General features: G+C 45.9%; 1 pseudogene; it reads left to right on the top strand.

Annotated features, from left to right (window-relative positions):
- Positions 1–11387: 11387 nt before the first annotated feature.
- LOC124546189 lies at positions 11388–11505 on the top strand (annotated as a pseudogene).
- The last annotated feature ends 4498 nt before the right edge of the window (positions 11506–16003 follow it).

Here is a 16003-nt window from a genome sequence, read left to right as displayed (position 1 = left end):
CTGTCAACATGCGTCAGCGCATTGTCAATGCATGCGCGAACATTACGGAAGGCGAACTACTCGCTGTTGAGAGGAATGTCGTTACACGTATTGCCAACAGCATTTAGGTTGACGGACATCGTTTTGAGCATTTATTGCATTAATGTGGTATTTGCAGGAAATCGCGCTGTAACAGCATGCGTTCTGAGAAATGATAGATTCACAAAGGTACATTTATCACATTGGAACAACCGAAATAAAATATTCGAAGGTACCTATGTTTTGTATTTTAATTTAAAAAACCTACCTGTTACCAACTGTTCGTCTAAAATTGTGAGCCATATGTTTGTGACTATTACAGCGTCATCTATCACAAAGCGACAAAAGTGGTCCAACTAAAACATTCATATTTCTTTACGTACTACACCAGCATATAATAAAAAAATGGGGGTTCCTACTTTGACAAAAGACGCAGTTGAAATCCGTTTGATCTATGACAGCGCCATCTAGCGGGGCAACCATAGCGTCATCTAGTTTCCCCATTCAAGCTAGACAAGTTTCGTGCATTGTAGTTTTTTCGTTTGACGCTTATTTCGTGAGATATTTTTCGCGGTCACGATCAATGGACCACCCTGCATATCATATCCCCTTCCTGATCCAGTCGTAGATGGTGGATGGTAAGATTGATTGTTGAGAGGTCTCTGAGTAGGCTAGAAGCTCTCTAATTTTACCATCGCCGTCTATCCGCTATATGTAACTAACATGCGGGTAACCTTGCGAATTGCATAGAGGTCTCAAAAAGAAGCAAAAAAGTACACATACAAAGATGATAATTTTTATATATATTTTTATAGTTGCAGACAATTTTTTGTTACACTCTTGCTTTGTTTCTGTCCTTTTGTTTACAAGCTTTCAGCCCGGTTCTATAGTTACATTTTCCTATTCAAAAGTCGTTTGTTTTACGAGGTGTTAAATCAAAGACTCCATATGTTTGCCTTGTTATTTGTAAATTTATTTATTTATAAATAAATAATGTCGTATGAAGTGAGAGCGCGTGACGGTGATAAATAAAAATAAATGTCGTGTGACTAGGGTCCCCCGTCGGGTAGACTGTTCGCCGGGTGCAAGGCTTTCGATCTGACGCCACTTCGGCGACTTGCGCGTCGAGACGGTGATGTTTTCCTCGGATGAAGATGTTCTGCCGCTGCACCCTTGGTGCTAACGATAAGAGTACGTTACCTGGCAGTACGGGGTTTCACACTCCCCCTTTTCATGGACAGCAATACTAACCCAGCCCTACACCGTTGAAGCTCTCACCACTGTCATCTGCACGGCATAGACACACACTTGAATCTTCGTAACGGGTCGGAGGAAGGCAATAGTAAATAAATTCTACTAGAACTTCGCCTATAATGCTGATGCATGTTTTCTCCCTCTGTTCTTCTACGCTCGTACCCTGGATATGGGCTATATTGACTTGACTTGTTAACAGAATACTCGGAAAATATCTGTGAACAACCTCTAAAATTTTATTAACGCGTTTCTGGCTCAGCCGGCCGCTGTGACCGAGCGGTTCTAGGCGCTTCATTCTGGAACTGCACTGCTGCTCCGGTCGCAGGTTAAAATCCTGCCTCGGTCTTGGATGTGTGTGATGTCCCTAGGTTAGTTGGGTTTAAGTATTTCTGTTCTAGGGAACTGATGACCTCAGCAGTTGAGTCCCATAGTGCTCAGAGCCATTTGAACCATCCGGTAGATGAGTGACTGAGTAGAAGTCTTCGAGCCGCTTAGTGATTCTGTTTCTGTCTCACCCCCAATTCAGGTAGAAGCGAAATGATGACCTAGTCTTCCAGGAACGTATACGTTCTCGGAATTTTTACAATAGATCACAAAGTGATGTACAATACCTGTCATTGCACCGCCTGTCACTGAAGTTGGATTAGCTTTGTTTTTCTCTGGTACAGTTGCTATTATTGTCTTCAATATGGTGTTGTACTCTATCTTCTAAATCATGTGTTGTAACACTAATTTGTATTCCACAACGACATGACCTTTACTCAAATAAGCATTCTCCACAAGAAGTTCATGTATTGTTTGAAAGGTCATATTCTTTTCAAAATGTTCAAATGTGTGTGAAATCTTATGGGACTTAACTGCTAAGGTCATCAGTCCCTAAGCTTACACACTACTTAACCTAAATTATCCTAAGGACAAACACACACAGGACTCCAACCTCCACCGGGACCAGCCGCACAGTCTATGACTGCAGCGCCTGAGACCGCTTGGCTAATCCCGCGCGGCTCATATTCTGTGGTAAATGTCTTACCACACTAACATCTGGCTACAGACGCATTAAATTTGCAAGTCCGTACCTCAGGTGCATGATTACAAAACATTTTAGCTCAAAATGAATAGTATTCACTAGTGCAATAAGAATACGACGAGCAGGCGTCACGCCCGTGACTGCTAGTCAGACAGTCGGTGGCGGCCCTCTCGGAAATACCCGATTCTATTCGTGGCTGGGGAAGAATGTCCAGTACACAGTAAACAGTGATAGTCTTCTGAATACTGAAATTATTTATTTATCTGATGGCACCAAGGCAACTAAGATGATAAGAAGTGGTGAAATGTGTGTCATAGCGACTGTGACAAACTTCTCACTGTGTGAAACGTTCACAGTTTCATTGGGCAGAATTCAGGTGAAATTTGATGCCAATGTGACTCCATTTACCCACCTTACAGCTCACGTGAGCTTCCGAGCTGCGGCGTTTTTCTCAGATGTGGCGATACCTTGCTGTTTGAAGCATAGCTAAGTCCGGGGCTGACTTCGCAGGACGCCAAGCTTTTGCATCATAACAGAGAAGTGTGTAGACGCCTTTCGGCCGAGTTCCAAACTTATGAGTCACAATTGAAAACAGCTGTGGCTCTTCGAATAATGATCCTTTAACTGTGATGCGCACCGTATTTTGCTTCCAAAGAAGGCACAGAACGCATACCGTAGGCATTTGCACCGTGCGGCAAGTAGAAAAGAGAGAGAGATACAGCGAGAGGGATTTACGTGTGTATGATAAATCCCTTCCCTCGAAAATTTCCCTCGTTCGTACCATCTCTGTGTTACTACAGATGACATGTCACACATCTCGTTTGTACTAATACTACAGTTCTTGTGAGGTACCTGGTTCACCAACCTGCTATCTTCTGTAGTTGTTGTCCTCTGCGCAAAAAACAGAACGTTGGTCGTGAGTCCGTTATTGTGGACGTTACCCTGAGGTTGTAATTAGCTGTTAGCAAGGAGCTGGTACTATATAAATCATTAAATTTTTAATTGGAATATTTAAACGAGATACTACTCGTTTCTTATTAGCGAAATACGAGAAACTGCACAATTATACTCCACTTAATGAATCACAAAAAACTCACCTTTTTGCTCATTTTCATAAAAATTAATAAAATGATGAACTGCGTATCTGAATGATTACTATCAAAATGTTCTCAGTTGCATCTCCAAATAAACAGAGCTTACTAATTAGGTCCTTAACTGATACCGACCAACGCAGACAAAATATCTGTCCTTCGAAACCGCTGAACCAGCTCTGCTCACATCGTCGTTCATCGAAGTTAGGCGCGATCCGCAGATCTGCGAAGTGCTTCGTCTGCATTTTCGTTTACCAGTTGTTTATTACTCCGCCGGTAATTAACATTTTTGAAATAATGTCATGATAGCATGCTATTGAGAGCTGCTTTTATATCAAGTGCAAGTAAGTTCACCATTTAGTTTTTCTAATATTAATAAGAAAAGTTTATCATTTTGACGCCTTACTTCCGAACGCAGCAGCGGAGGAGCACAATTTAGGCGGCCTTTCTCATGATATCCGCACCGAACAAACCATCTGTCATCGCTACCTCACACCACGTCTTCCCACTGCTGCCTTGACAACTGCTCTAAGAAGAACTTCTTGTAACTGAATAAGATGTGTGTAAAGCCAGAAATATTTCAACTTTTGTGCATGCAGATATTTTTAGAACATAACGTATACCAAGGTAAAAGGAGTAAGAAATGTGACGAAATGCAATTTGGAGAGCGACTGGAAAGTGTAAGCTACAAACTACACTGAAGAGCCAAAGAAACTGGTATAGGCATGCGTATTCAAATACAGATATATGCAAACAGGCAGAATACGGCGCTGCGGTCTGCAACACCAATATAAGACAGTTGTTAGATCGGTTACTGCCGCTACAATGGCAAGTTATCAAGATTTAAGTGAGTTTTAACGTGGTGTTATAGTCGGCGCACGACGGATTGACACAGCATCTCTGAGGTAGCGATGAAGTGGTGACTTTCCTGTATCACCATTTCACAAGTGTACCATGAATATCAGGAATCAGATAAAACATCAAATCTCCGATATCGCTGCGGCCGGAAAAATGTACTGCAAGAACGTGACTAACGACGACTGAAGAGAATCGAAAATGGTTCAAATGGCTCTGAGCACTATGGGACTTAACTTCTAAGGTCATCAGTCCCCCAGAACTTAGAACTAATTAAACCTAACTAACCTAAGGACATCACACACATCCATGCCCGAGGCAGGATTCGAACCTGCGACCGTAGCAGTCACGCGGTTCCACACTGTAGCGCCTAGAACCACTTGGCCACCCCGGCCGGCTGAAGAGAATCGTTCAACGTGACAGAAATGCAGCCCGTCCCCAAATTGCTGCAGATTTCAGTGCTGGGCCATCAACAAGCGTCAGCCTGCAAACCATTCAACGAAACATCATCGATTTGGGCTTTTGGAGCCGAAGGCCCACTCGTGTACCCTTAATGACTGCACGACACAAAGCTTTGCGCCTCGCCTGGGCCCTTCAAAATCGACATTGGACTGTTGATGATTGGATACGTGTTGCCTGGTCGACGAGTCTCTTTTCGAACTGTATCGAGTGGATGTACTTGTACGGGTACGGAGACAACCTTACGAATCCGTGGACCTTGCATGTCGACAGGGGTCTGTTCAAGCTCGTGGAGACTCTGTAATGGTGTGGTGGGTATGCAGCAGGAGTGATATGGGACCCCTGATTCGTCTACATACCATTCTGACATGTGACAGGTACGTAAGCATTCTGTCTGACCCCCTCATCCATTCATGTCCATTGTGCATTCCGAGGGACTTGGGAAATTTCAACAGGACACAGTGGCTCCACGAATACTCTTCTGAGCTTAAACACTTCCAATGGACACCAAACTACCCACACATGAGTATCATTGAGCATGTATGGGATGCCTTGCAACGTGTTGTTTAGAAGAGACCCAATCCCCCCACGTACTCTCACGGATTGATGGACAGCCCTGCAGGATTCATGGTGTCAGTTCCCTCCAGCATTACTTCACACATTAGCCGAGTCATGCCACGTTGTTTTGCTTCATTTCCGCGTTCTTGCGGGGACCCTACACGATATTAGGCAGGTGTGCCGGTTTCTTTGGCTCTCCAGTGTATTCTCGCAGGCCAAGTAAATTCCAATAAATGCTTCACGACACTTCAAAGTGACATAGATAAATGGTCACGGAACCATAATATAACCAATGTGTGAAAGTACTCATCGTCGGAATATCTGAGATCCTGCGAATTAGTTCCTCTACAGCCCGGACACTCTCGCCTGTGATCGATGTCAGTGGGCTTCCTTCCCGATCAGCGTCATTCATGTCTGTGTAGCCTTGGTGAAACTATTGGCACCATTTCACTAATGTGGATGCGACATTGCTTTTAGTCTTCGCCGGCCGGAGTGGCCGTGCGGTTCTAGGCGCTACAGTCTGGAACCGAGCGACCGCTACGGTCGCAGGTTCGAATCCTGCCTCGGGCATGGATGTGTGTGATGTCCTTAGGTTAGTTAGGTTTAATTAGTTCTAAGTTCTAGGCGACTAATGACCTCAGAAGTTAAGTCGCAAAGTGCTCAGAGCCATTTGAACCATTTTTTTTTAGTCTTCACATACCGCCAGAATTTCACAGTGAATCTGTGTGCCATTTAGACTTTTGTCTGCAAGAATCGTGCTGTTCTGCGTACTTCAACGTTGGAATACGTTTCATGGCGCTGCGCCATTTCAGCCTCCCACTGTCATGTTGTATCACAGCAGAACTGTGTCCGCAGGAGACCGAGAACATGTAGTCTCTTCTGACAGTCCTCTCACTTCGCGGTTGTCTTAACTTGGGACTACATGTGTATCGCGCTTTTTGAAGTCCCCTGTTATTATGTAGCGAGCCAACGGAGACCGTGCGTCTCGTATCTGAAAATATTGCTGATCAACTTCTGAAATATTGGCGGTGGAGTTGGTATTAAACCCTCAGACATATTTCAAATGGTTGTGTATTCATTTTCGTGCCAGGTGTCTCCTGAAAGAAGAGAACCAATGACCATAGCCCACCATGTAACTGACATATTTCAAACGGCTGTGTCTTCGTTTTTGTGCCTGGTATCTCCTGAAAGAAGAGAACTAATGACTATAGCCCACCATGCAACTGACATCGACAAAATATGGGGCCAGATACCGACCCACGCTGGTCGCTGCAGTGCAGATCATGTGTCTTGTCATCCCACAATGAAACCATTACGCTTAATGTAAGATGGGTATACAGCGGCCGGTTGCCAGTTTTATGTATTCAGTGGTGGAGGACAAAGAAGTGCAGCATACGACGTTGTGCCACAGCAATTTGGCGAAAAGTATACCCGGCTCGTCTGAAAACAGTAGGTCAAGACGCTTGTTGTCGGTCTATAGCTGTCACCATTAACGTCCGGAAATACTGTATTTATTTAAATTTGTTTATGTGAGATGGCGCTAATGAGAGCCCCACTTCATTATTTCGGCCTCGGTCTTCTCTAGGTCGGCGTGTTAGTCATAGATTTTGGCAGTGTCAATGGCAGAGGTTGGTAGGATGCCCTTCCTGTGGCTATACCCCCCTGAACCCCTCTCCACGCCAATTCCCACCGACGGAATTTGTGTACCCCACCTACCTCGTGCAGTTTTATCCCACGTTTCCTAAGCGTTTGCGAATGGTGTAACTGAAGTGGACGCGGGTACTAGGCCGGTATTCACCTAGTCGGATGCGGGAAGCCCCCTGAAAACCACATTCAGACCGCCCGGCGTACCGGTCATCGTCGTTAATCCGCCGGGGGGATGCGATCCAGAGCGACGCGACTCCCATGATTGCGCAAGCTGTAGGCTGACACGCGCGGCTATCTGGACGTTAGAATGAGCCCCACTGATTCTCTGAAATCTAGTATTCACACGTCGTGTAGATATACGTACTTTTCTGCTCAGGGTTGCAGGTCCAAAGATCCATTTTACGTTTGGCGTGATCAGAATTTTATACGTAACAAAAACTTTGGGTATTTTTTGTTTGTTATTGCACAATATAAAAAGAATAACACCAGTGAGGTGCCATAAAATATTTCTCTTCATCAAATGGCTCTGAGCACTATGGGACTTAACATCTTAGGTCATCAGTCCCCTAGAACTTAGAACTACTTAAACCTAACTAACCTAAGGACATCACACACATCCATGCCTGAGGCAGGATTCGAACCTGCGCCCGTAGCAGTGGCGCGGTTCCGGACGGAAGCGCCTAGAACCGCTTGGCCACACCGGCCGGCAGGAACAGATCGAGTTGGCCCAGTCGCTCTTGGATTTGTGTAAAGAGCGGCGATTTCAGTTGCATTACATCACAATTCTTTCCTTAAGACGACGCATTTCCTGCAGACAGTCACGTGTATCCTGCCAGCGGGGTACTGATAGACACAAGCGAATGCAGAAGCCGTGGTGTGCGCTGGCACGCGGCCACAACAGACGGCCTTCCCTCGCACGGTTCACCTGGCCTGCTCGGCTGACTCACTGCCCTCCGTCACAGCCAGGGGCGCTGTCATCGCTCCTTCCCAGCAGCCGATCACTGGTTAGTCACAGCCGGTCTCTCTCCCCTCAAGCCCGTGTCTCACGATGTGTTGTTGAGTTTTTTTAATAGCTCACGCGACGGCTCCCATGCAAGCGCTACTGGCTGCCAGACCTCTAATGTTTTCGGGTGATAGTTCCGGTGCTGTTCTCCTTGTAAGATCATTTGCGAGCCACTGGCAGCCATGATGCCTGTCGGAGTCTAGCATTACAGCATCAAAGGCGGCGCTACATTAGAAAGACACTTAGAGAACTGACTTATTAAACGCTTATTGTAACCAGTGCGAATGGTGCTTCAGTGGAGTAAAGAAAACATTGTTGCTGCAATTGGTGCCTCTGTTTCCCCCCACTTGCTCACCGCCAATGCCTGCAGTTCTGGAGATAACCGAAGAGAGTGCACCGATGCAGAAACTGTAGCTTGTTCGCCAGTTAACTAATGCCAGTCAAGATCAGTTTGCACAAACAAAGGCACTGACTAACTCCATGGCCCATCAGACTCTGTTCAAATACTGGTAATGAACGCCATTTCTTCCTCTAGTGTTGTAGGTAGACTTCACCAGACACTGGTCAAATACAGGTAATGAAGGTAATTTTTTCCTCTAGGGATCTGATGTAGTTATATTTTCCTGGAGACGTATCGAGTCTCAGTTTTATCTTCGATAAGGATAGAAGCTGAAATAGTAAACCAAAATTTTTACCAAGACCAGGACTTGAACCTTCGTCTCCTGCTTACTAGGCAGATGTGTTATACACTGCACACATCTACTGGCTAAACAGGAGACCCTGGTTCAAGTCCCGGCCATGACAAAATTTTAATTTATTACTTCAGCTTTTATACTTTTATTCTCAAGTTTCCATCACTAAGTACACACAAAAAACTAGAGCATTCTTCCTTGTTCACTGACTCCTATTCACTTCAGTTGTTGGTACGACTCCGTTTGTTTTATAGAACTCAAGATAGTTTGCTCTCTCAAAATGTCGGAATTTGTCACAAAACATTTTTTCTTTTGCTTGCTCTCCAATAGAATTTATTACAACACTAGCATCGTTTGCAAAAAGTATCAATTATGCTTATCGAATGTTCGTGGAAGGTCATTCACATGTACAGGGTATCTATAATTAAAGGCCCTGTTTCAAAACACTGTATGAAAGAGAATCACTGCTCAGAATGACGTCAAATTTTAACAGTGTGTTAGTGACACAGGAAAAAACGGCATGAGAAAAAGAAAAACTAAGATTTTACCAATAGATGGCGCTGTAAGCACTTTAACGTAAATGGGATTGACTACAGAAGACGGATGAATCACAATACGATGGCTGTGGTTTGAGTTGCACAGTACACCATCTGTACTGTTCAATGTGCACGACTGCACAAGTTCGGCAGTCACCAGTTGCACCATGTCAGATGGGAAAAATCGGTTATTAATTGTCATGAGGCCAAAAATAGCATAAAAGCCGGAATGACATCAGCTTTTAATTGTACTGCGACTATAAAACCACATAAAAAAGGAAGTGACATCGATTTTTAATTATCGTGAGAGTGGCGCAAGACAGATTCAATATGCTGTCCACTAACTCTGCCACAAGTTGAAATCGAGAGACAGCGTGTTCCGCAACAGATCAGAATGTACCGCGGGTCATGTTCAGAAAGCGTTGCGCAATGCGTGCCTTCAGTTCAGTTACTTTCGTAACTGAAGCACTGAACTCAAAATCTTTCAGACAACCACACAGCCAGAAGTCACAGGGATTAAGATCAGGTGATCTGGACGGCCCACAGGCTTTAGGGGAATGACAGCTGATAATTTTAGCATTTCCGAAATTGCCCTTGCAGCAGCTGCTTCACTGGCTGTGGAATGTGCGGAGAAACACTTCCTTTCATAAAAATTATTCTGTCCACACACCCACGCTGTTGAAGGGTTGGAATGACGTTGGTACGCTTAACTTAAGTCGTATTACTGTTCGTATTTGGAGCATCACCTGCGAACAGGATTGCGAAAGAAGCGGCGACACTTTCTCCGCAACCCACCCATCATTTTGGACGACAATGCGCGGGCGCATACAGCGCAAGCTGTGGCTGCTCTGTTCGGTCGATGGGACTGGGAAGTACTGCACCATCCACCATACTCCCAGGACCTAAGTCTTTGTGACTTTGATTTGATTCCGAAGATGAAGGACCCACTTCGTGTCATTCGCTTCAGAACTGTTCCAGAGACTCGACAGGCAGCAGAACACTCCATGCGCACCATCAACAAAACAGGCTCTGCTAACGGTGTACTACGCCTTCCATTTCGCTGCCAACGGGTTCTACACGACGCTGGTGACTACTTTGAAGGACAGTAAAAGCTGCAATCATGTATCTCTTTTGTATAGGCTGTGAATAAATAGTTGCCACTATTTAAGTTCCAACCCCCGCATAACAGGTCTAGGTCCCATCTAGATAATTGTTGGATGGTTTTGTCAACCGCTCAATTCCGCTATGACAGTCTTACAGATAATCAAGGAAGGTCCATAGCAGTATAACTCAAATATCCAGATCATGCAGTATTAGTTGGAGGTGACCATCAGCCTATCGAGTGTAGACAGGAACGTCCATGGGTTCACTACAGGTGGTACAGACAGACAGTGTTGCAAAGTACATCTGAACACGGTTTCCGAAAACTGCCTTGAACAATTAGTTAGACAATCCACAAGTAATGGAAATATTGTAGACCCTGTAGGTACAAAACAGGCCAGGCCTTGTTGACAGTGTCAGTATAGAAACAGGGATTAGTGGTCATGATAATATCATAGCGTCGATGGTTACTTGCGTTAATAGATCTCTCATGCAGGATTGAAGAACGTTTATGGTAGAAAAATCAGATAAGCAGTTGTTAGCATCCCTCTCAGGCAATGAATAGACATCATTTAGCTCCAGTATGACGGACGCAGAGGGATTAAGGGCGAAGTATGAACTGATTGTAAATCGCGCTCTGGAGAAGTATGTGCCAATTAAGTGGATTAAAGATGGAAAGGACCTACCGGGGTTTAATAATCTGTGGTATCACGTATCGATACCACCCCTCTGCCATCCCACAGTTGGTAACGCAACTCAAGTTTCCATCAGATGCTGAAACCAGTCGTGTGGGATGCGGCGGATCCAACTGGGCACGACCGCTGGGCCACCCCTCGAGTGGCTCTGGACTAGAACACCCTCTGCCGCCGTGATGTAGGGTGGTCGGCAGCAGCCACACAGCACATTCACAGCGAGGCGCGGCTCGATCGCAACAGAGTCGTCGCGGTGACGCAGTCCATTTGCGACCCTGACAATGGGTTGTGCATTAGTTAAGAGAACCTCATCCTGCGATGCTCTTGTTGCTACTGTATTAATTGGACTCTACTGCTGCATCTTCATTTGTAAAAAGTCTTCTTACGCTCGGAGAAAGCGGATAGTTAAATAAAACATGTGCTTACTGCATTCACTTTTTCGCTAATCACTTCTGGCAACAGCCTTGCCGCAGTGGAAACACCAGTTCCCGTCAGATCACCGAAGTTAAGCGCTGTCGGGGGTGGCGAGCACTTGGATGGGTGACCGTCGGGGCCGCCATGCGCTGTTGCCATTTTTCGGGGAGCACTCAGCCTCGTGATGCCAATTGCGGAGCTACTCGACCGAATAGTAGCGGCTCCGATCAAATAAAACCATCTTAACGACCGGGAGAGCGATGTTCAGACTACACGCGCCTCCTATCCTCATCCTCCGCTGAGGATGACACGGCGGTCGGATGGTCCCGATGGGCCACTTGTGGGCTGAAGACGGAGTGCTATAGTGACTTACGATCCTGTCCAGCTTTCCTACGGCGACAGCTCCCGCCCCACTTTGCAACACCCCTTCTTACCGTTTTGTACGAAGCAGTACACTACATAATCAAATTCGGAAAATGCTGAGAAAATTTTCTGTTGAAAAAAAAAAAAAAACTGCAAATGTTGATACGAAAAAGTTAGTGTAAATTCGTGCGTCCGTAAGAATATCAACGTGCGAAGCATACAACAACTCTCACCGTCGTACGTTAGCGAAAGGTCTTACCGAAAACCTGAGAAAGTTCTGGACATGCTTAAAATCGTTAAGCGGCTCAAAGGTTTCTACTGAGTCACTAATCGACTAGATGGTTCAAATGGCTCTGAGCGCTATAGGACTTATCATCTGAGGTCATCAGTCCCCAAGAACTTAGAACTACTCAAACCTAACTAACCTAAGGACATGGCAGATATCCATACCTGAGGCAGGATTCGAACCTGCGACTGTGGCAGCAGCGCGGCTGCGGACTGAAGCGCCTAGAACCGCTCAGTCACAGCGGCCGGCACTAATTTTTGGTCCAGAATGACTGCGACGCCAGACATTTCGCTACCCGGCAGTGCCTCCTGAGTGTAAGAGACGGAGCGGGCAGCTGGAGAGGAGCTGCAGCTATAGCCTGCCGCCGCGGCCCACGCAGGGATCGATGCATCGGAGGGCCGGCCTTGGCTCGCCAGACAATAGGCCGGGCTCGGGACTCGACGCGGCGGCCTCTGGAGCTCCACGGCGTCGCAACCCACCAGCGGAATCAATACGTTGCAAAATAAACCAGTCCAGTGTTGCTCACCTAGCACTGGTATTCATTCCTTGTTGTTGCTCTTGTTTATGTTCTGGTCTTCTCTTCGAAGATTGGTTTGAACCAGTTCTCCACGCTAGACTATCTGCATCACCGTACAATTTCTAAAACCTGTATCCATTTGAATTCACTGTCTTCAAGCCTACATCTCCCACTACAATTTTCTCTGCCTCATGATGACTGGGTGTTGTGTGCTGTCCTTAGGTTAGTTAGGTTTAAGTCCCATAGCGCTCAGAGCCATTTGAACCACCCACTACAATTTTTAACCATCAAATTTTACCTCATCACCTAACTGACGATTCCTTCATGCCTCAGGATGTGTCTTAACAATTGATTGCTCCTCTTAGTCATGTTGGTGCACCAACCTCTACATTAGTTAATCGATGTACCCATTTAATCTTCGAAGAACGCCGTCTTCCCTCCAGTGATTTTCATTGATGAAGTACGTCCGTAATACGAAATGCCGCTCCTCTAAATTTCTACAGCAGCGCTCCTCGAAATTACCGTCGTCTTTCCTCCAAAAAGTATGGTTCAAATGGCTCTGAGCACTATGGGCTTAACATCTGTGGTCATCAGTCCCCTAGAACTCAGAACTACTTAAACCTAACTAACCTAAGGACATCACACACATCCATGCTCGAGGCAGGATTCGAACCTGCGACCGTAGCAGCCGCGCGGTTCCGGACTGAGCGCCTATAACCGCTAGACCACCGCGGCCGGCCCAAAAAGTGTGTCTGTAGTACTTGCGTGCTAATCAGACCTACCGGTAACAAATCCAGCAATCCTCCTTTAAATTGCTTCCATGTTTTCTTTAAATTCTTACCTGACGTGGATCCCAAACACTCGAACATTACCCAAGATTGGTCGCGCTAGCGTTCTACACTCCATATCCTTTATGGATGAGCTACACTTTCCCAAAATACTCCCAATAAAACCAAGTCGATCGCTCGTTTTCTCTACTAGCAAACTAATGAGCTCATCCCATTTCATATCGCCTTGCAGCGTTACGCCTACATATTTAATTCAAGATACTGTGTGAAGCTCCACCCTACTAATGCTGTATTTGAACTTCACAGGGCAATTTTTCCCACTCATCCGCATTAACTAACATTTTTCTACATCACACCATGCAGAAATTTTTCCAAAACATTTTCTATATTTCTACAGTCACTCAACAAAAACACCTTCCTGTACGCCAAAGCGGCATGAACGAACTGCCGTAAATTGCTTCTCACCATGTCAAAAAATCAAATGCTTCAAATGGCTCTGAGCACTATGGGACAACATGTGAGACCATCAGTCCCCTAGAACTTAGAACTACTTAAACCTAACAAACCTAAGGACATCACACACATCCATGCACGAGGCAGAATTCGAACCCGCGGCCGTAGCGGTCGCTCCGTTCCAGATTGTAGCGCCTAGAACCGCTCGGCCACTCCGGCCGGCTCTCACCCTGTCCGCTAGGTCATTTGTGTGTATAGCGAACAAAAGAGGCACTATCTCACTTCCGTGGGGCACTCCTAACTATACTCTTCTCTCTGACGAACAGTCGCCGCCGAGGATCAAGTACTGGGTTCTAGTTCTTGAAAATCTTCGAGGCACTCGCATATCTGGGATCCTAAACCGTATACTCGTGTGTTCGTCTACAGTATGCAATGAAGCTCGATGTGGAATGTTTTCGGGAAATTTAGGACTGTGTTGCCATCGATCAATGGCTTGTAAGATATCATGTGAGCAAAAGGCAAGTTGAGTTTCGCACGAGCGATTGTTTCTAAATCCGCGTTCATCAACTGACAGAAGCCCCATTCGAATTCAGAATGTCTTCAAGAATTCCACAGCAAACCGATGTTAAGGATTTTCTTAAAAATCCAGCGGTTATGATCGATTCTCCATCGTCATGCACCTCCGAGAAAGTTATATCCTCAGTTTAGTGGGGCAATAACTAACATTCAGTGCACAGACTGCGGGAAGATACGAGACGACTTAGACAAAACTGATGTATGTCACGTAGCCCTAAATGTGGAAAAATCTAAGATAATGCAAATGAGTGGGAAGAACAAACCTGTAATTCTCGGGTACAGAATTACTAGAGTCCTATTTGACACAATAAAGTTGTTTAAATACCTTGCAAATACGTTGCAAAGCGATATGAAATGGAATGAGCCGGTGAGAAATGTGTCAGGGACGGCGTACGGTCGTCTCCGGTTTACTGGATGAACTTTAGGAGAGAGTGGTTCACCTGTAAAGGAGACCGCATATAGGGCACAGGTGCTATCTATTCTTGAGTACTGCTCGAGTATTTGGGATCCGTATCAGGTCGAATTGAATGAAGACATCGAAGCAATTCAGGGCCAGGCTGTAATATTTTTTACCGGTAGGTCTGAATAACACGACGGAGATGCTTCGGGAACACAGATGGAAGCTCTGGTTCAAAAAATGGTTCAAATGGCTCTGAGCACTATGGGACTTAACATCTATGGTCATCAGTCCCCTAGAACTTAGAACTACTTAAACCTAACTAACCTAAGGACATCACACAACACCCAGTCATCACGAGGCAGAGAAAATCCCCGACCCCGCCGGGAATCGAACCCGGGAACCCGGGCGTGGGAAGCGAGAACGCTACCGCACGACCACGAGATGCGGGAATGGAATCTCTGGAGTCAAGGCGACGTTCTTTTCGATAAATAACACTGAGAGAATTTCGAAAACCGGAATTTGAAGCTGACTGCCAAACTATTGTACTGCCGCCAACGTAAACTGCGCGCAAGGACCACGAAGATAAGAGAAATTAGGGCTTATACGGAGGCATATAGATATTGTTTTCCTCTCGCTCTATTTGCGAGTGGAACAGGAAATGAAGTGACAAGCACTGGTACAGAGTACGGTCCGCCACGCACCGTACGGCGGCTTGCGGAGTATCTATGTAGATGCAGATGTAAATGTAGGTTTCTCATCTGCGTTAGTAAGAAGCGGCTACTCTGTTTCTTGTACACATAAACGTCTAAATGTGGGCTTCTGTAAGGCTTTCACCCCGCACAGGATATCCAAAACGGTAGCCACTTGCTGACTAAGTAAGGAGTTCTTAAGAGGATGCTTTGATAACTCCCGGCCCGTATGCCGTTAAACAGGAAGCGGCTAGCGTCTGCCGCGGTCGCACTCTTAGCAGATGTCGCTGGGTTCATCGACCCCGGCACTGCGTGATGTGCAACCGAAATACCGGCAAGAGATGTCGCAGAGCTTAGGACTGCCGCCGCCGTATATCCCGACATCACAAGCAACGCGCGACATATCTTTACAAACTACAGATTTACACTACGTGATCAAAAGTATCCGGACAACCCCAAAGACATACGTTTTTCATATTAGGTGCATTGTGCTGCCACCTACTGTCAGGTACTCCATATCAGCGACCTCGGCAGTCATTAGCGATCGTGAACGAGCAGAATGGGGCCCTCCGCGGAACTCAAGG

The sequence above is a fragment of the Schistocerca americana genome, chromosome 8 (genome assembly GCF_021461395.2).
Source record: "Schistocerca americana isolate TAMUIC-IGC-003095 chromosome 8, iqSchAmer2.1, whole genome shotgun sequence".
In the NCBI taxonomy this organism is placed as follows: domain Eukaryota; kingdom Metazoa; phylum Arthropoda; class Insecta; order Orthoptera; family Acrididae; genus Schistocerca; species Schistocerca americana.
Note: the sequence above shows the minus strand (reverse complement) of the source record. Positions and strands in the feature narration are given on the sequence as shown.